Source organism: Melospiza melodia, chromosome 24 (genome assembly GCF_035770615.1).
Source record: "Melospiza melodia melodia isolate bMelMel2 chromosome 24, bMelMel2.pri, whole genome shotgun sequence".
Classification (NCBI taxonomy): Eukaryota; Metazoa; Chordata; class Aves; order Passeriformes; family Passerellidae; genus Melospiza; species Melospiza melodia.
This window is the reverse complement of record NC_086217.1, coordinates 8,765,924-8,786,835: the sequence shown is the minus strand read 5'-3', so window position 1 is coordinate 8,786,835 and position 20,912 is coordinate 8,765,924. Positions and strand designations below refer to the sequence as shown.

The 20,912-nt window shown below is 47.3% G+C and overlaps 1 long non-coding RNA gene across 1 annotated transcript; it reads right to left on the bottom strand.

Annotated features, from left to right (window-relative positions):
- Window positions 1-1,266: 1,266 nt before the first annotated feature.
- Window positions 1,267-19,673, bottom strand: LOC134428710 (uncharacterized). The gene is made up of 2 exons (XR_010030442.1): window positions 19,535-19,673; window positions 1,267-2,719 (listed from the first exon to the last, which is right to left on the bottom strand). It is a non-coding gene; the product is annotated as an uncharacterized LOC134428710 (long non-coding RNA).
- Window positions 19,674-20,912: the final 1,239 nt, after the last annotated feature.

Genomic DNA, 20,912 nt, shown 5'->3' with positions numbered 1-20,912 from the left:
AGTCATTAGACCTGACAGTTCTCACCTGGGACACTACAACTCTTTTTCTGGTATCCTTAGTATTAAGGAAACAGCACATACTTTTTGTTTTTCTTTCATTTTTTATCTAAAAGCTGCATATAAAGCAGCATCAAGCTCAGTAACAAGAGGACTTTCTGTCTGTTGGGCTTCCAGGTTAAGAAGACAAATCCTGCTCCAATGCCATAACAAATTTTTCAAACTTGACGCGGCAGAGAAAGGCACAGTCACACTGTTCTAGATCAGGTGAAAAGTTTGTGCTCTGAAATTGGGACCCAGGCATGTCAGCTCACTTTGCTGGGGTATTGTTTTGGCTTTTCTCTTAAAAAAGTACCAAGTACCAGCCTTTGAAGCCCAGGCAATACAAACTGGGCACAGGGTCCTGTTTGTGTGAAGGTTGGCCCAGCCATCCCACTGGAGAAGTTGTAGTTTCTTTCCCACCAACACCAACAAATGTTCTCTTGGTGAAACGTGGCCAATTCTGGTACAATTGAAAAGACAAAGCCCAATAACCACCTGCTAAAGCTAAAGGTTCCTTGAAAGCTTGGATTTATTCAGTCTTGCTGAAAATCAAATGTTTAAACTATGACAAAAGTTTGCCTAAATAACTGTATTTCCTCTGTGAAGCAGCTATTTATTCATCAGAAACTACAGCAAAGTACCACAGGGCTTCAATAAAAGAAAGCAATAAATTTGCCTGCAAAATGTATTTCCTGCTCTGCTTTTACTCCATGTATGTGTCTGACATACAATTTCTGTTTGATTGAAGGTACCACATTAAACTGTTCTGGACAGGAGCTGTGCACTGAGAGCAGCTGATAACAGTGCAAGGCATTTCAGCAACATCCCCTGCAGTGAGAGACTCCTTGCAGGCATTAACAGAATTACCTGTACCTGAAGAGAAATTTCTTTTTTCTTCTCCCTTTTCCCTGTTGGGATCTCACCCTGCACCCTTTGCTCTGTGCTGCCTCGGGTCAGTTCTTTGTGGGCAGTCACCAGTCCAGATGCTCTGCACCTTCCAAGGATGGGCAAAGCAGCATCAGTGGTGGCTCAGGGTCAGTTCATCTCCTATTACCTGATTTTCAGAGAAAAAATTGTGTGCCTGTGAGGACCAGGGTGTTTTATTTCAACAGGATCTATTTTCATGTTCATGATGCTTGGCACAGACTGGGGCAGTGCTTAACAGCAGTAGAAGCTGAGGGTATCACCCAAGACTGAGTCTGAAAAAAACCCATAATTGCCTGCATGTACTGTTCAAAACACATTTATTTTAGGTATTTCTGCTTTTTCAAAGCTAAGTTGGAGGTGTTAAGTGGCACTGAACTTTAAAAAGAAAGAAAATTCAATCTAGTCAGATTTGTTCTTGAAGTCTCAGTGACTTGGTGTGGGCACTAAGAAATGCACTTTGGTCTGCTGACAATGTCCTCAAGTGCTGAAGAGGACACAAGGGATGCAGGATGTGCACAAGGGATCCTGCATGTGAGCCTCTGACAGGCACCTGGGGGAGCTGCTTTGGAACAGATCTGACAAACCAGCACCAAACCACAGTGCTCTCCTATTTCCCTCTGCAGTCACACACGTGGAGGGTTTTGTCCACAGAGGCCAGGATAAGCAGGCAACTTGCAGCTTGCCACAAGGAACAAGATACAAGGTTATAAAGCCCTGGAACAGCTCCTCAGACATTTCTATAGGCAGAATTCCCACAGCACATAAGAAAAAGATCCATTCATTAGGGTCTGGGCTGCAGGATGAACTACAGGATTTGTTCTGTGCACATCCTCTCTTAGAAGTTCTGACTTGTCCTTCTGACCTTAAAATCCATGGGTGGCTTCTCTTCAGTGGCAGAACTGAGGTCGGAAGAGGCTGGGGAGGTGTATTCCAGTATTTCAGGGCAAAAAATGTGTTTATTTTAACATATAAATATCCTTATTTAAAGTGTTGATACTAAAGATAAAAATTGTAACAGAAACTCATCCAAAAAAGTTACAAACCCCCATTCCTGATCCTCCTGCTTTCATCACAAAGAATATTCCACAGTAGTGTTGCTTTGCAACAGAAGAGGTGATTGGGTCAGTGGACTTGTAGGTGTCAGAATCAGAACAGATTAAACCAATTCCATCCACCCATCTTGCCAAGGAAACATTCAAGCCCTTTCATCTCGTTTCAGTATCCAAAGAAGACACGAGAGTTGCTGGATACAGAAGTCCTTGTGGAGAGGAGCAGCAGATCTGGGGTTTCCTATGATGAGGCAGTCTCAGAAATCACAGGTGTCTAAGCAGGAAGTCCTGACACAAACAGTTCCAAAAGTGTCACATTCCTGGAATCAGCTGGCACAAAGGACACTCCTGGACAGGTCTGTGGGGCCTTGAGCAGCCCAGGTTTCTTTGTTCCCTGTGGGTTGAACAGAATCCATCCTTCATCCTTGTGCCCATTGTCTGTCTTCTCTGTCACACTGTCACTGGGACAGGGCTTGTCCTTTAGGACTTGCTTACACAGCAGCTGCAGTAGCTCCAGAGGATGACTCCATGTGAACACTCATTCCACAGGCACGGGATCAGCTCCTGGTTCATACCATACCTTAAGTGGAGCAGCCTCAGTGTGTCAGTGTGCCTTACAAAGTTAAGCCAGACCTCAGCTCAGGGTTTCTAGTCACTTCTCCTTTATAAAGAATTCAGCTTTAAGAAAAGCAGTTGAAATGCTCCTGAGAATGACAAATAACAAATGAGTAAATCTTGCTCCAGAGCCATAAAACCCAGTTAAAAAAAAAAAAAAAAAAAAAAAAAAAAAAAAAAAAAAAAAGCATGCACTCCTAATCTATTGGCATGGGCATATTAAGCATAATTAATTGATAATCATATCAATTAATTGATAAAAATGCTAAATGCTAAAAGCCATAAACAAGAAAGGTAATGAATAAGTAATCCACAGAGACAGTGTGAAAGGACTGCTGCTGCTGTGGAGCCAGGGAGCCATTAATTTGTGTATCCATACCCCTAGAGTTATTAAAGGATAAAAGCTTTGAACATTGCTGCAGAGTTCAATGAAAATAAAAACTTTTACTCAGCATACAGAAACTCTCAGAAGTGCAAATAAAGTATTAGATGCATAAAGATGGCAAATAATTGAATATTATGGTTCTGTTTAACAGATTGCTTCTTTCCACACAATTACTTCATCATGGTCTGATCTGAGATATGACAGCAGGAATAAAGCTCAGAGAAGATGCTGTGGATGACCAGAGACCTGCAATGAGTTTGCTGAAAGAAGAGTAAAACAGATTTGGGAGGGGAGGAGTGGTTTGGGTAAGGGCTGGATCTTGGGTAAGGGCTCTTTGGGTAAGGGCTCTTTCTGTGGGCTTGGGGTGCATCTCTCTATTTATTTCTGGTTGGGGGGGGAAATGTCAGACAGACACAATAGGGAGGGAAAGCACTCAGCTTATTTAATTTCTCCATCTTTGTGCTCCAGTTCTCATGCCCTGAGCATCATAAGAAGCAGATGCTCCACACCACAGGTCACAACTCCACGTCCTTGTAGTTCTGCTCCAACAGAAACCCTGTCCCCAGCCTGACACCCTGCTCCAGCCTGCCCGCCCTCCTTCCTGCCTCGAGCTCTCCTTCCAGGCCTCCCCGTGCCACAGTTGACTATTGCAAGAACAATAAGGATTTTTAGGGGCATTATGACTGGGTTAGTAAAACACAGCTGCCCCTGAAAGTCCCTCATTTTTCTTGCTGCCGCTCAGTCGGTCCCCAGGAGGGCAGGGTGTGACAGGGTCCGTTCTCTCCAGCGTGGCACACACAGCTCTGCTGATGTGCCCACAAGTGCCCCAGCCCCAGCCCCTGGCAGGGGAAGGAGTGCAACTGCTTTGCCATCCCTGTGGGCTCCTCCTAAGAACGCCAGGCTGAGTTCCAGCAGAATGCCAGATGGTTCGTCTGTCACTCGCAGGGATGCCACCGAACAGAGCCTGGCACAGCTCGCTGCAGGCAGCCCTGGCACACCCCAGGCAGAGGGCAAAAGGCAGGATTACCTCATCCTGTGGGTGCCCTTGTTCTGGCACCCATGTGAGTGGTGCTCTTTGGCCAGGGGAAGTGGAGACCCCAGGGCTGACTGGCCCCACACATCCCACACTGGGGCATACCCTGCAACCCAGGGGCACTCGGAGCTCCCCTGGGGATTTGCAGCACTCAGATCCCAACAGGAAAGTTCACATCCATCTGCAGTAGCAGTTGCCTTTAATTTATTTAAAAAGCTGAGAATTTTAGAGAATTATTTCTGATTTCTTAACAACTTTCAGCTAGAGTAATATCTGAAGATCTATACATTTCCAACTAAAAAGGAGCTAAGTATTTGCCTGGGAATTTTCAACCCTCATTCAAAAGTCCTTCTGGAAATCCCAGCCCAGCCCTGCATGTTCTTAGGGCAAGGAGTAACACTTTCATTTCAATTGATCAGTATTTTGATGGCAATGGACTCAACAGCAACTACAGGCAGATTCCCACAGTTCTGCTCTGTTCTTTGCCCATGAATTCTGCCTGTAGAGAGCTGGGGTGGGCCCCATCCCATAATGGGCTTGCAAGCATTCCTGCAAGCTGCTGCCCTTGAGAAGGACTGTGACATGCTCAAGGACTTCCAGGAGAGTTTGTGTCAAAGCAGGGAACCCCTCAGCACTCTCAGGGCTTTTCTTCTTTCCCTGGTAGCAAAAGCATCACATTGGTGCCTCGGTGAGGGAGCCTTTGCCAGTATCATGTTTGCAGGTGCTGCCAGTCTCACAAGCCATCTCACAGCTGGTGTGACCAGGGATGCTTGGGGAGTCACAAAGGTCCCAGCCCTGTGCAACACAAGAAAAATATCCTCAGCCATCCCACATGGGATGACATCCATGGTAACAGACAACCTGGCATCCAAAAACCCTGGAGACCCTCTCAGAACTACACAGAGCCACACCTTATTTTCATTTACAATTTCTTCTGTAAGTCAGCTGAAAGCAAACTCTATGCCCTGATTTGGTAATAAAACATGAGCCATGATTGGATCCAAATATTATTTGCATCTTTGAGAAACTTACAACAGCAGTGTGACAATAATAATAAAAAAAAGGCAGCAGCCCTCTAAATGCTAATGATGGTGGTGTCCTAAATGAAGCATAAAAGAGCCCACGAGAAGCAGAGCATGAGTCAGAGCATCAGCAGTCCCACACTGAAAGCAGCACTCCTGGCTGCTGCTTCATTCATTTTTGGAATGAGCATCAAGTAGTTTTTAGGACTAAAATGAAAATGAGATGCATGTTGTTATTTTCAAAAGTTTTTTGGTTTTATTTTCTTCTCATTGGATTGACAATAAACAATTCTCTCTAGCTGAGGGGAGCCCCAGGCAGGACCAAGTCCCTGCAGCACTGGCTGCTGTACCACTATGGAGGAAAATCTGATGAGCCCCTGGCCCAGGGAGAGCACAAGCTCCCCAGGACCCCACCACGAGCAGGCAGAGCAGACCAGGGCACAGAAATGCAGTAACTGGAGTTGCTGCAGCCTGGGCAGGCTGTCTCACCCCAGTTTTATTTCACTGGCATTGGGTCATTGGCAGAATTGAGTGAGGATGGATATGTGCTCAAGGGGAACACCCTCCACAGAGGTTTTGCATGTTCCTTCTTGGATTGCAAAGCCAGCACCAGGCTGTGCACTACAAGAAGAGTGAATATTGCCTAAGCTGCTCTTGGCTCCCTGCTGCTCCCGTCCCACTTCCAGATAAAGCACAATCAGATTCTGGTGATCAAAGCACACATCTCTAGGTTACACTGATGTTAACTCAAATTATTTTTGTTGTGCTGTATCTGAAACTTAGAAAATGCAAGAGCAGAATAAAACCAAAGTGAAGGTAGAAAATTACTGCAGTTTCTAGAATTCTTCCAGCTTTAGTCATGGAAGGGGATTGTTAGAAATGGACAAAAGGCTGTTTCCCTTAATTTTTTTAAGTGTGAATTTTGTCTTGACAGTTTCCTTTCAGAAACAAAAATTGAAAACAAATTGTCCCATACACAAAACAAAGGGACAGATCCTCAGCTGGAATGGACTGGTATTACCAAGTGAGTAACACCCACTCACAGGAGAGAGCTGAGCCTTTTAACCAGCAGCTGCTGATCCTGCTGTGCCCGGACAAGAGCTTCAGCCTCCGGGTTTAGATGGCAGCAGTGCTGGATCTGTGGAGCTTGGGAAAGACGAAGGGCTGCCTTCAGAGCAGCTGCAAGGACACCAAGGCTCTGAGGACTCTGGGACTGTGCCCTTCCCAAACCTGGAGCTGACTCGAGGTGCATGAGCCAGTGGACACCACACCAAGAGAGCAGCCCATATCAGCACGGCCCTGGAATTAATGAGCTGCTTTGGAGAAACGCTGGCAAAACTTCCAGAAACCATTACATGTGGGGTTTGCTTTCTGCAGCAAGGGGTGGCTCTGATTTTTCTCTCAAAACCAAGATCAGGCTGATCACCATCTTGAAAATTACAGGAGCAGTCCCCAAGAAATTTTTAACTGTACAGCACAAAAGAAATGCACAGTGAGAGCTGTGATCCATCCTGGCCAGTTCTGCCCCTGTCCCTCACCCACAAAAAATTAAAAATACACACATTAGGAGAATTGAGGAAGTGTCTCACTTTGCCAAGGAACAGACCATGTCCCCATTGTCACTGTCTCCAGCAGAGCTGCCCAGCTGAGCTCCTGGCGGGGAGAGTGCCCAGGGAAGCTGCCTGGGACCTGAAAGGACAGGAACATGAGCACAACTGGAAGAGCAGCCATCCTCCAGGGTGCTCCCCCAGGGCTGACAAGAGGTGGGTTTGACCACGTGCATTTGACATCTCCTCTCTTTACAATCCCCATTTTGGAGCATCACTTTTTTTTCTCCCACTCCCAACACCAGCAGAGGAGCTGGAAAACCAGAGTTATTTTTAGGAGATGGTACATCCAGGCTCTGTTCATCTTGACTGGGTCCCTTTGAAAATGGCAAGGTTGGATAATCAAACACATTACACAGACTTTCCATAGAGACTGCTTTGCAAACGAGCCTCCCACCATTCAGATACCCAGGCACCAATATTTCAAAGAGGAGCTTTTGATGCTGCCCTGGTTTGCCTCAGCATGGTGACCTCACTAGCATTTGTACACAGAGCCTTGGAGAACAAGCAGATTAAAGCAGCTGACTTTAAGTATAAAAAATAAAACAATTAGTCATCAACAAGCTACTAGAGGCTGCCACATTACACTCAGGGGGCAAGAGACCATGACCTGGCTCAGGCTGGCAAAGAAGATGGCAGAGCTGCCTGCTCACATCACCCACCCAGAGCAGCCCAGGTGGGAGCTGTGATGGGTGACACATCAAACTGGCTGGCACCAGGACAGGGACAGGAAGGGACAACAGTAGAGCAGTAGGAGACAAATGCCAGGGGAGGAGCTGTGGCTGGAAGAGGCTCCAGCAAATTAACCAGGGCATGGCCAGCCAGCCCAGTCTGGCCACTGCTGTCTTGTTAAAGTCTCCAAAAGAAGGGGGAAAAGGGGACACATTGGAACAGCCTCCTGATAATGTCCATGGCTCATGCTGAGTCTCAGATAATGCCCAGGACGGGCTGGAGCAGTCCCAGGTCACAGCTGTGCCCAGGACCACGCTCAGCACCATCGCTGGTGGGTTCAGCAGTGCTGCTGTAACCCAGGGCTCTGGAGCTGCTGGAGAGGGCTGTGGGGCCATGGACAATGAGCAGCAGTGCCTGCTGGCTCCAGAGCAGTGTGTTCCCACAGAGCCCTGCCCAGACTGGCCAATGACAGGAAAAGCAGCCACACTCTGGCCCCCAGTGCTCAACCCACCTAAACCCTGAGCAGTGAGCTAACAGAGAAGCTGCCAGCAAGAGGCTGCCCCACCTGGGCTCTGCCCAGCACTGAGGGAAGCAAAGAGTTATAGGAGAGCAGCAGGGAATTACCAAGCAAAAGGGTTTTTAAAATCATTTCACTTTAAGCAAAACTGAGGCATTACCATAAAGTAAATGGCCACACCTTGCTGCTTTACTGGGCTTTGCTGACAAGACCAGCTTTTCCATAGCTATTCAAATCTAACAAGTTCTGGGTGCCTAACTCACTCTTTTAAGTTCATTTTCAAACTCCAGCCAAAAATCACTTTCTGATTCACCACTTTCTCAGGCACAGTATTATTCAGAGAACGCCTGCAGGCAGGTACTGTGCTGTACAAAGTACATAAGCACAACTTTAATTACTCTGTGGACAAGGGATGTGATTAATTGTATGCTTTAAGTTAAGCATGTGCTTAAGCATGCTACTGACCTGGAGCTTTAAGTACATCTATCAGGTGTTCTGGTGCTCTCTATTTACCAGTTCTTTGAGGTCAAATAAGTGGAAAGAATGTAAGGATATTCCTGTGCTCATACACTCCAAAGAATTCACACAAAGTCCAGTCTCTGACTTTTTAAAAAATTACAAATTTGGACTTATTCTCCCCATTTTTGAACCAATTATGAGCATTACAATACTACATATATGATCAGAATGTATTAGCATTAAAACATGAGCTAATTATTGTCATTTTCAAGCTTCTAAAAAACATTTGGTTTAGTTTTTTACTTTGGATACATTTCAGCATTACTTCTTATGGGTAACTCTGAAATGTTTTTTTTCAAAGGGAGGACGTTGCCAGGCACAGGTTCATAACCACTGGTTACTGTGGAGAATGCCCACTGGTTTTGGGGTCCAACTCTATATATACAGAAGCTCCTCACAGCAGCAAGTCACAGGAAAACCCCCCTCATTTGAAATACTGGATACTGCTTCAGGTAAGAACTTAGATTAATTTCATTTGCACACTTTGTGGATTAGTTCCCTTATGTCTGGGCAGTGTACAAAGCCCTAAAAAAAAATATGGAGCATATAATTGAAACTATTGCCCCTGCTAGCAGTGGACTCATCGCATGGAAGAAGTCAAGCAGAAAATGTGCATCAGCTATGGGTGGTCACGTAAATCCACATTTCATTAGCCACAGCTTACATGATCCTGGGAATTTTTTTCACTGCGCTTTTCCACCTTTCCAGCAAAGGTTTATTCCTAGTTCAAAATAATACAGGAGGTCAAATTGTGTCCATTCCCTGGGGAGGAGCAAGTAGAGAAGACTGGGACCTGAAAGCTGCACACTTTTTTTATTTTTAAAGACACAAGTGCCCTTTTAGTGGCGCTGGATGGGCTGGACAGAGCCACCCCTCGAGGCAGGCGTGTGACCCGCGGGCAGTGCCAGCGTCCCCAGGGCAGGAACACCCACGCCCAGCTACCCCCACCACAGTGACATCTCACAGGCACAAGCCAAGGGACTTCCACCAGGGCAAAGCATGTGCAAATCAATTTTCAACAAGCGAGGGAGAGCACAGAGGGTTTGGTTACAAGCGAGGGGGCACGTGCCTCTGAAGGGAGCCTTCTTTGAGGAAGTAAACAGATACAATAATTGATAAGTGTTTTGGCTTCGCCTCATCACTAATCCCATCACATGCTGTTCCTTGCCAGCACATTCATGAAAAGTGTCTATTTTGGATACTGGGCCACAACACAGAAGAGAAAAAAAACCCCAGCTCCCAGAGAGACAGCTGGTCAAGCCCAGGTGCACTCACTCTTCTTGAAGCACTGATACATTGACCTCGAGCTTTTAAACTATACTGCTCTCTGCTTAAGATGTTGCTTTTTGTTGTTAGCTTAAGCTCTTTTTTTTTTTTCTTTTTTTTTTTTGGCACTATACACAGTAAAATCTTGCACAGAAAATGAAGTTTACATTCCTAGGGATCACAGACTTAGTGCAGCATGTGTGGGGAAATTTACATGACTTTTCCCTCTCATTTCAGCATTACTTCTTATGGGTAACTCTGAAATGTTTTTTTTCAAAGGGAGGACGTTGCCAGGCACAGGTTCATAACCACTGGTTACTGTGGAGAATGCCCACTGGTTTTGGGGTCCAACTCTATATATACAGAAGCTCCTCACAGCAGCAAGTCACAGGAAAACCCCCCTCATTTGCTGAATGACATTAATTAAACTCGACAGGATTTGGCAACACGAAGCTGAGCTAGGTGTCCTTAAAACTGCTATTAGTTCAGAGCCATGAGAATAGGTTAAAGAAACCAAATTCACTGAAAGAAAGTCACAGCAACATTGAGAACAGCTGGGTGCTGCAGGCACACCCTGGTGCTGGAGCCTGCGGGTGTTCAGTGCCCAACCACCAGTCCCTGTGAGCCTCTCATCTCCAAGTTTTAGATCTCTCATACCAAAGCCATCAAGCAAATCTAAGAGTTAACTGAAATATGTGGTTAAAAACCTTTCCATTTGCATCAGGGGCTGGGGAGCCTTCACATCTGTGACTCAAAACTGATTGTACAAACTTCCTGATTAGTGAGGTAAGAGCTGTCTCCCAGCCCCAAATATTAACTCACTGAGTGAGACACCCTGACCCTGGAGCCATCTCCCCCTTTCCTCTGCCTTGAGGGGAAGTCCAGACCAAGGACCCACTGTTTAGACTGGTGAAGCCAACTGAACTCCATATTGGGTGAATGAGGACTCATTTTGCCAGATACTTCCAATGAGATACTTCAGTGAGAATGAGATGTTACCAGTTAATGCTCTGTGAGTGTCCAGGCTCATGACTGCCCTTCAGTACTGCAGGGGGCACAAGAAATGCTTGGCAAAAGGGGAAATTCTATCCCTTTAAAAATACTTTTAATGAACAAGAGGCTTCTGGCTGTCAGGTAATAGCTCAGCAGCGCTGCTTACATTCAAAGCTGTGCCTGGAATAGTGAAGTAATAGCAAATTCCATTAAAAGTAAAATCTTTGGTTGCTGTGGAAATCATTCAGGTGGGAGACTATTTCTGGAGGCTGTATTGGGATGTTCTACATTTCTTGCACTGAAGTGTTTCCTTCCGGGTGTGAATTCACTCAGGGGGACAGGAGGCAGGGGAGGAAGAGCTCAGCCTGAGGCTGATTCCTTTCACCTCCTGGGCACTGCACAGGCCACAGGCAGGAGAGGCACAGGTAACACAAGGTCCTGACCACAGCGTTTAAAGAAACCCTCGTGTTTGCAGCCCACCAGGTCAGAGCTTCAGGGATTATAATCCCATCCACACCACCCTACAGCACAGCTCATACTGTGCTTTGCAACAGCCTCTTTAGATGTATTTTTAAGCACTGAAACCCTGATTGCTGCCTGCAAACAACTGACTGTAATTTGGCATTGATGTAATACTGATAGCTGACCAGTTATAAAATAGTTCTGTTTGGAAAACATACTTCAAAGTTGTAGAAGGTTTGAAAGTATCAGAATTTCCCAACAGCTCTGAGCATAGTGCTATAAAATGATAGTGTGCTCGTGACTGTTTGTCTGAAAACATCCCCCGTCACCAAAATTAGAGCACGGGATAAATCCTGGGCTGGTGCAGATCAGGAGATCTCTGCTGGCTTACAGGAGATGTTTTATTTAGTACTGGGCACACCTGCTGTTTCTTTGGAGAGCTGTAAATTCATTCTGTGATGTAGCCACATCTACAAGCCAAATTTATGTATTTTAAGACAAAACTACTATCAAATGGTTAGAAATTAAATTGCAGTTTGTGTTCTTTTTGAAGGCAATAATACCATAAAAGTAAAAAGACATCCAAAACTTTATGTAACTAGTATTACATAACACCTTAAACTGGCTCATAAGCATTTTTCTTACTCTGGATTTACTGCATTTTTATTTGGGGCATGTGAAACAACTCGCTACACGAGTGCAGTTAAGTGGGGCTGGGCTGTTGGGGGGAGAAAGAGCTCCCTCTGATAGAAATTCTTAAGTGAGAAACTTATTGCTGTGTTTGCAAAGAAACACTGTCAGAAGAAAAAATGTTTCATTGTTTCTCACTGCCCTTGATGGCCATTGATACAAAAATTAAATGGAAGGGGGCTAGAGGCAGCATTAGTTTTAAAGGCTGCCTGCACACAGCCCCTCCGACTGCACAGAGCATTAATGCCATAAATACGTGTGAATGTTCTCATTCAGGCTGTAATTTATTCCCCAAGGAGATGCAAAACTAGCTCAAATATGCTGCAAGAAAACCAAACTCTTCCAATGAAGCGAGTGCACTATGTGAATCCTGGAGCTAAATTTAGGCTGGGACTTGGAGTAAAGTAATTCTAATCTCAAAGTAGCACTTTGAGTTGCAGTAACAAACACTGTGCAAAGATTCGGGGAAGTTCTGCTCCTTTGTTACCATCTATTGTGCATGACATTTTGGGAGCTCTTTACTGACTCAGATTTAAGAAATTCGGCTTAAGTTACTCAGTTGAATTTTATTGTTCAGTGAAATTGTTTAAAACCTCCCTTCACTTAGGTTGTTTCCAAAATGTGGATTCAGGCTGGTTTTGGGGTGTGTACAGCAGCACACATTCTTAATGTACTGAAAGCTTGATGTAAACCATTAACTGCAGTGCTGAATAATCCACAAGATGGAAAAAATGGATACTGTAAATACCTGATTAGGGGTTTTTTTTCCAAATGACTTTTTTTTTTGGTGCTATGGTCCAAGGTAAATTAAAATGGGTGAGCTCACTTGTGATTAAGCACCTTTCTGTTTCTTGTTCTCTACAACTGCTATTTGCATGGAAATGTTTTTCTTCTCCAGAAATATTTCCTTCCAAACTAACAGATGAAGTCACAATCATACAAAATATCTCTGTAGTCAAAGCAGATTTTTTAATATAAAGTACTTTAATATGCAACTGAGACTTCAAGTCTTTTATAGTATCCTTCAAGAGTAAACTACACCCCATAAGGCAGGAATTGAGGAAACTTTATCTTTCTTTAAAAAATCAAAATATAATTTACAGTTTTAAATCCAGCATATTTTAACTGAACTAGATTCAAATTCTTTACGAAACAATCTCTCATTTCATACAAGATTTTTCATGTATATTCTGGCTCCAAAGCTCCAAATCAGTTTGCCACAACTTGTTTCACTGGAATTCATCAAAAGACTAAAAAGCCCAGTGCCAAGTTGCCGAGTTCTGGCTGTGGCAGAAACTGCCCAACCAATCCCCACAGCTTGGAAAGCCCCAGTTCTCAGAATTAGCTGATGCTTTCAACAAGAGATCCTAATCAAAATCATGATTCCTGACAAAGTCTCAATATTTCACTCTATAAATTCTTAATTCATTTTCCAGCCATTTGTAGGTTACTTCTGGCTCCACCCTCTCATATATCAGCAATTGCTGCTGCTCTTAAAGAAAATTCCACTTTGGGGAAATGTGATATTATTCCAGATGTTTCAGTCCGTGGCAGTTCTGCCTAACCCAACCTGATCATTGCTCTGTAATGCAGCTGAGCCTTGAACAGCTTCTGGAATTTATTCCTCAAACTACTGCACTTGCATATTTGAATTTAACCCTACCAACAGTCATATACTCAAAAGTCCTGTTCTTTGTAACAACAGAGCCACCCCTAAAGAGTTTTTTTTTCCAAAAACATAAAACCGTGACTAATTTTAGCAGGCCTTTGGGCCACTGTAAATTAGTTCCTACAGGCTGCTGATTGAATTAAAGTGTTTTAAATTGAGTTCCTCACCATACTTCAAAAGTTATCATGCAGAGAGATTTTGTTGAATCAAATCTGCTTTCAAATTTTATGGTTTGAGGAAATTCCATACTTGGAATGGGAAAAGAAAAAAAAAAAGTGAAGTTCACTTATAGAGATTCAAACCAGTTGCAAGAACTGGAATGCCACTGTTTTCTTTCATGGGATTTCACCAGCAAAAGGATGGGAAAAGATCTTGCCCTGCCTCCAGCCAGCCAGGACTGGCCCTTTGAGCAGACTGGACAGTTCAGGTGATGTTTGCTCTCAGAGTCCCACCTGGAGCAGTGGGCATTACTCCATGGGCTGACATCTGAGTCCTGCACAGAAACTGCCTGAGCAGGACTCCAAAGCCTTGGTCAGGTGGGATGCTTTGTATTTAAAATAATAACAACAACAAATGACAGCTCTATCAGGCATGATCTAGGAGTCACAACTCCTGCCCTGGACCTATAAATGGTGTCACTAACAAATCTGTTGGGAAAAAATTGGGAAAATACTGAAATCCTCCAAACGTGGGCACAACATCCACCCATGTGGACATCAGGGACATCATGGAGGACTTTCCCCCAAAAGACACAAAGAACAAAGGCCTATTGCCTGCTGCCATAGAAGGGAAAACCCAACAGCCCAAGCCTCATAAACTGACAGGCCACCGAGATCCAAATAAAATTCAGCAAGTTTATCCAAAATCAAATCTACTGAGCAATGTCTTGGAAATATTTTCATTCTTCAGTGCTAAAGAAATATGCCGTGAATCCAAAGCCCATGAGTTGGGAAGGGGAAGCTGTCCCCAGACCAGCATCACCCTGGCTCATTTTCTTCAGTCTGCAGCCTCATGATTTCTTTTCCACACTGCTGCTGGCTCACACCAAGGTTCACACAAACGCCCAGGCTGGCAGTGGGACCTGACAGAGGCATTCTGGCTTCAGCAAGGAAGGGTTTCCCTACCCCAGCCATCAGACACTCCCCTCTTTGGGATCTGAGCAGTTGTAACCCTCCTGGCAGTACCATCACACAGACCCTCCTTCTTCTCACTTGCTCCCCCAGAGCAATCAAGGCCAAGAGAAACCCCTCTACCAAGCAAGGATCACACTGGCCAAAGGAAACAGCAAAGTGCTTTGGGAAAGTCATGGAGGTGCCACCAATTCACCTTTGACAGGGCTGTCACTCGGACTGTGGCAGGGAGCCAAAGCCTCAGAGGTGTTTCCCCACCTGTGGGCCAGCACCAGCCATCCTGCAGCCTCCTCAGGCTCTCCTCCCCTCTTCCCCTCCCCTCTGGGACCTGGCACTTTTGGGTCCTCAGGAAGGGAAGTGATGAAATCAGCAGGAGCTGGAAGGATTTTCTCAAGTAGGCCAGCAGTGGGAAGGAGCAGAACATTCCCCTCCCTGTCAGTTTGCCTCTGAGTGCTGAAGAGCTGGCCTGGAGCAGGAGCTGGCCTGGAGCACAGCCCAAGCTTGGCATTTGCCATCTGCAGATGGAGCCAAGAGCAGAGGGAGAAGTGCCTGCAAGCTGGGCACACACTCACTGCTCACTTCTGGGGGCTCAGCCCTCTGCAGGGGTGCAAGGCTCCAACACAGAGTGTCCAGCATTCTGGGAAAGGTCTGTACTGGACAGCAGAGCAGATCCCAGGCACGATCTGACTCCAGCCTGTCCCTGATTACACGTACCTGTAACCCAGACATCACAGGCTTGCTCTGCTCTGTGCCCTCCTGCAGCAATTTAAAATACAGCCCTGGCTCGAAGGTCTCTATTTGCAAACATAGAGGAACAGTGGTTCTTAAATTGCAGGCAAACATTTGACTTCACTCAGGGCAATTCAAAGAATATCCTGCACGAACCCCACCCTTCTGCCTGACAACTCAAACCTTAATGCCTAGATAGTTTTCTTTCAGCCCTTATCACAGATAAAATATGGCCCCTTTTTTTTTGCTGAAGGAGTAAAACCTGCCAAATATTTACCAACTCTTTCAGAAGGCTGGAAATGTCACCCCTACAGTGTAATAAACTTCCCCGGAAAGGCCCTGATAAATAGAAAGCCTTGCTGTACTGCCCAGAACTAGTTTAGTGTGGCCCAAGTATTGCCAAGTCCGACTGACAAAGGAAGCATATTTGTACACACAGAAAGATTAGCAAGAGAGGCATAAAGTTTATAAGTGAAAATAAAACAAAGCCCCATTATTAACCGGGGAGGGGGGAATAATTGAATCTGCATCCCAGAGAGCACAGAACATTATGAAAGCCTCAGAGCTAAAACAATAATTTAAGAGCTTGTCCACAACTTGCAGCAGAAGCTTGAACCATCTTCTTTAGCATTTGGAAAGTGCTAAACCATGGTCTACCCCCAACCCAGCCTTCAGAGCAATATTATTTAAAAATAAAATATTTTTACTTGGTAATTTGACCCACAAAAAGTCACTTGGGGCATGAGGGAATGTTCCCTTCCAGCCTGAACATTAATTCAGAGAGAATGTTTAAACTCCACAGTGTAAACCAGATGCTGAGAAGTACATCTGCATTGTACTGTATGTTCTTTGGGGCACAGACAGAAGTTGGAAAGTGCCTGTCAATGCAGCGTGTGTGGCTACGATCTAAATAACCCTAATAATGCAGATGAATGGAGAAAAACCCACATTCCCAGTACCAGCCAGTCTGTCAACAGAGTTCTCACAGCTATAGACAACTATATCCACACTAGTGCAAACAGATGAATATTGTTTAAAAAATGTGTCCTTTCACCTTGGCAAATGCCATTAAGAAAAAAACACTCTACAAGTGACTAGGGAGTTGGAAGCTCAAAGGTACACATTTGGCAAGCCTTGGTGACCGTAAAATGCTGAGCACTCACTTTCTACAGAAGCCAGGCTTCCAGTGAATCTTGACTGGTGCGCTCAAATGAAAAGGTAGTAATTCAAATTATGCTGTGTAGTGCTCCAAAATAGGTTTCAGGCATACAAAACTTCCTAGAGCTACTTAAAGGCAGGAAGAAACTAATTGTTGCTGGGAAAAAAAAGAATCCAGATTATGATAAACCTGACAAAAGCTAAACTCAGCTGTTTACCCTTCTTAACAAAGAACAGCACAGTTAAAAAACTCTGGGACGAAAGGGAAAACTTCACTTTAGCCCACCAGCAAGTCCAGGAGCCCAACTAGCAACACAACCAACCTCCACAAAAATCCCTGCTTGCCAGAGATGCCTAACAAGTTGCACAAGCTGGAAGGAGTGGGCTGAGGAGGCTCAGGAATCTGCACCCGTCCCCCTTTCACACCATCAGGTTTTAATGTTAATGATCCGGCCCCGCGTGCCTCGAGTATTTTTACACTATGCTCGTCCTCTTGTAGCGCCGGCTTGTTCCAGGCGGATGATTAGAATCAGATTTCTGTGATTTCACTGCAGATTCATTTCGTTAAGGGCCACAGATCTGCAGGGGGAACAGGGCTGCAAACGGGCCGGCAGAGCGGGCTCCAAGGGGTTCTCTCCTAAATGGGTAACAGAATCTTTGCTTTTACTACTCCTTACTTTCAGGTATTTTTCCTTTTTGTGGCCACTAGACTGGATTCTTTGGAAAAACAGGCATATGGGGGAAAGAAACGTGCAAAAAGTTTTCCTTGAAATTTTGGTTTCAAAGAAAGCTCCCAACCAGAATAGGTTCATGAAGGGAACAGGCCCAAGTAAGACCTGACTGCATCCAGTGTCCCCCAAGTCAAAAGAAGCACCTGAGGGACCACACAGAGGAGATAATTCTGATCTGTCAAGGTCTGTATGTCCTGACTGTGTCAGGAGCTGTGTCAGAGCAATAGCTATTAATACACATTAGTGTGCTGCACACAAGTGTTTGGATATAAAGGGCTGAAGGAGAAAACATATGCAGAGGTCTAGAACAGCATTTGTAAGTTTCTCCCAAATGCAAAAGAAACAACGCTTATTTTTCATGGGCAATGGCTACAAAAAATTGTGCTGAAAACCGAGTTTGTTCGTAAAAATTTCATGGAAAAAGAGCATAAAGGTTGTGTGAGTCTGTGTACACACATACAGAATGTAGACTCCTACAATGCGGCATCAGAGAGAAAATGAAATTCTAAGTGGCTCAAAAAAACACAGGAAGATTTTAATTTTCCATTTGGTTTTATAGACCTTAGCCATGAGAATTCTGTTGCCACTTGGCCTTTTTCTTTAACGGAGGTCAATATCATTGACTTTTTACAAGAGAGAAGTAAAAAACATCTCTACATAAATCAAAAATTATGAGGACCCTGAAAATAGTTCTAAGAACTTAAAATGTAATGTAACATAACACAGAAGGGCATAGAAGTTATAAATACGACGCTATACAAGCCAAGAGTAATATACACACCCGGAGTTGTATATACACCGTGCCCAAAGAAGGAGCACAAACCAGTGTCTGCAGACGTGCAGTGTGTCGAATCGAAATCCGACAAATAATAAGGAACTCTGGAATGCTGGGTGGTAAAAACGCTTAGGTGAGTAAGAGAAATTCCGGTAGCCCGGCTGCTCCGTATGGATGTGACTAGATTTACTAAAAAAAAAAAAAAAACTAAAAAAAACGAAAAAAAAAAAAAAAGAAAACAGATGTGTTTTTAGAAAGCGAAAGCGGAGGGAAGGATGCACATGGTCCTGCGGGAGCGAAACCGAGCGCTCGCTCCGCCAAGGCAGGGCCGGGCACAGCCGGTCCGGACCGCCGCGAAGCCGCGGGGATGGCCGCCAGCACCGGTAGGACGCGCACGTTTGAGGCCCTTTCCGAGGCAGAAGAATACGAAATGCACTTACGGTTCGCGGAGAACCAGCTCCGTCCTCTCCCCGCGGCGAGCCGGGCACCCGCCGGCACCAGCGCCGGGCGAGCCGCGGTCCCCGAGGGCCGCCCGAGCAGCGCCCGCCGAGCCCCGGAGCGACGCGCCCGGGCCGGGCCCCGCTCCCGCCCGAGCGGCCCCGGGCAGCGCCAGCGGCGCCGCCGCGCTCCGTCTTCGCCCGCTGCGCGCCCGGCAGGTCCCGGGAGCCGAGAACTGGGACTTTGTAGGCCAGTTGAAGACACGAACCTCTCATCTCGCCCGCAAAGACCCAGCCCTCAGCTCGCCCATCAGGCGCAGGCGACCACTACTCACCGCTATCTTTAACTGAACCCCTTTTTCTGGCCGGTGCTCGCCGCCAGCGCAGAGCCCCCGCCCCGAGGCCACCGGGGACCGCGCCGGAGCGGGATCATCCCCCGGCCGAGGAAGGCAGCGATCCGCGCCGCCCCTCCCCGAACTCGAGAGCAGTCCCGGTCCCGGCTGCCGGAGCCGGTCCCGCACCTCGGGCCGGGCCCCGACGCCCATCGTGACTCGGCACCGCTGATCCCGCTCCCGCTCCTGCGGGAACTTCGTGCGCGGAGAGGTGGGAGCGAAAACACCAAACGGACAGAAAATCCCGAGCGCCCTCCGTTACCTGCTCTGAGTAGGGGGGGCACGGGAAAGGGGCTCGTGGGCCCCCGCCGCCGCCTCCCCGCCCAGAGCCGCAGGTCCTCGGGAATCCGCACGGGAAGGGCTCGGGCTGAGCTACAGCCGAGCGGGGAGCGGCGGCGGCCGCGCTCCCCGCTCCTGCCTCCCGCAGCCCAGGGGCTCGCAGATGGGTATTTAAGCCACTACTGATCACGGTGGGTTTTCTCCTACCCTTCCTCTTTGCCCTTGCAAAAGGCGAAAAATAAAATAAAAATGCCACAAGGGACGTTGCAACATTTCTCTTGGCTTTTCAAACGCGGCGTTTGCCCCAGCGAGATTGAAGTGTCCCGACACAAGAGCACCAGAGAAGTAGGGGAAAGAGGGGAAAAACACCAAAACCACCCAAAAGCAGAAGAAAAAAAAAAAAAAAAAGCCAAAATCCAACACCCAAAGCCATCAAACCGGAGAGAGACGAGCTGCTCCGTGCAGCGTTGCGGTCCCGGTCGGCGGGGCTCCCGTCCGGCGCAGACACGCGTCCCTCAAAAGTTCGCTCCACGTGTTGCGGCCGCGTCCCGGGAGGGTCGGCGCGGCCCGGCGCACCGGGGCGGTGCGGGCTCGCCCCGCCGGTCCCGCGCCGTTTAAGGAAGCGGCCAGTCCCCACCCCTGCGCCGGGCAGCTCCCGCCGCAGCCCGGCCCGGCGGCTTCGGCAGCTCTCCCGGGCTGCCCTCCCCACCCGCTGCCCTCCGCGACACCGCGCCGGCACGGCCGGCCCCGCACGGGACAGGCGGCGGCTCCGCGGTCCGGAGCGGCCGCCGCGCCCCGCGCAGCCCCGGCCGCGCCCGCCCTTCCCCGCGCTCCTCCCGCCGGGGCAGCCCCGCGGCCCCGCGCACCGAGGGGGCGGCGCGCCCCCTGCCGGCCGCTCCCGGCGCTGCGCCGAGCGGGGCCAGGGTCGAGCCGGGCCCGGGGGGACAAACCCTGCGGACAGACCCTGCGGACAGACCCCGCTGACAGATCCCACGGACAAACCCCGCGGACAGATCCCTGCGGACAAACCCTGCGGACAGACCCTGCGGACAGACCCCGCTGACAGACCCTGCGGACAGACCCTGCGGACAGATCCCACGGACAAACCCTGCGGACAGACCTGCGGACAGATCCCACGGACAGATCCCACGGACAAACCCTGCGGACAGACGCGAGGACAGACCTTGCGGACAAACCTTGTAAATGGACCCTGCGGACAGACCCCACAAACAGAGCTTGTAGACAAACCCTGCGGCCACCCCGGCATCGCCCGGCGGCGTCACCCGCTCCGCACCCCTCACGCACCGAGGCCGCTCGCAGCCAGCATCTCCCTACACTGCTCCCTGCATATCTCCCCGTACATCTCCCTGCAGTGCTCTATGGGTATCTCCCCACACGTCTCCCTGCACTGTTGCCCATATGTCCAGCCTTCCCCTGCACATCTTGAGGTGGGCATGGACACCTTGTGTGTATCACAGGTATGTCAGAGGACATCCTCTGCCCTTCCATGTGTGCCAAGTCTTTTCATTTACATCTCCAGTAAAACTGGGTGAGTACACCTCTACGACTGAGAAAATCTGGCCACAAAGCATAGCTGTAGCCTGATAAATTGTGTAGTTTCTTTACACTACACTCAGTTGTAAATATGTTTTAAGAAAATGCCACATGGACCTGAAAAGGTTTTGGCTTCTTTTGGGTGACTTGTGTGCTCATGAATTATGTAATTGTGTGCTCATGTGTGACGTAATTGTGCGTTACATGTGACGTAATTGTGTGCTCATGCATGAGCTAATTGTGTGTTCATGCACTAAATAAT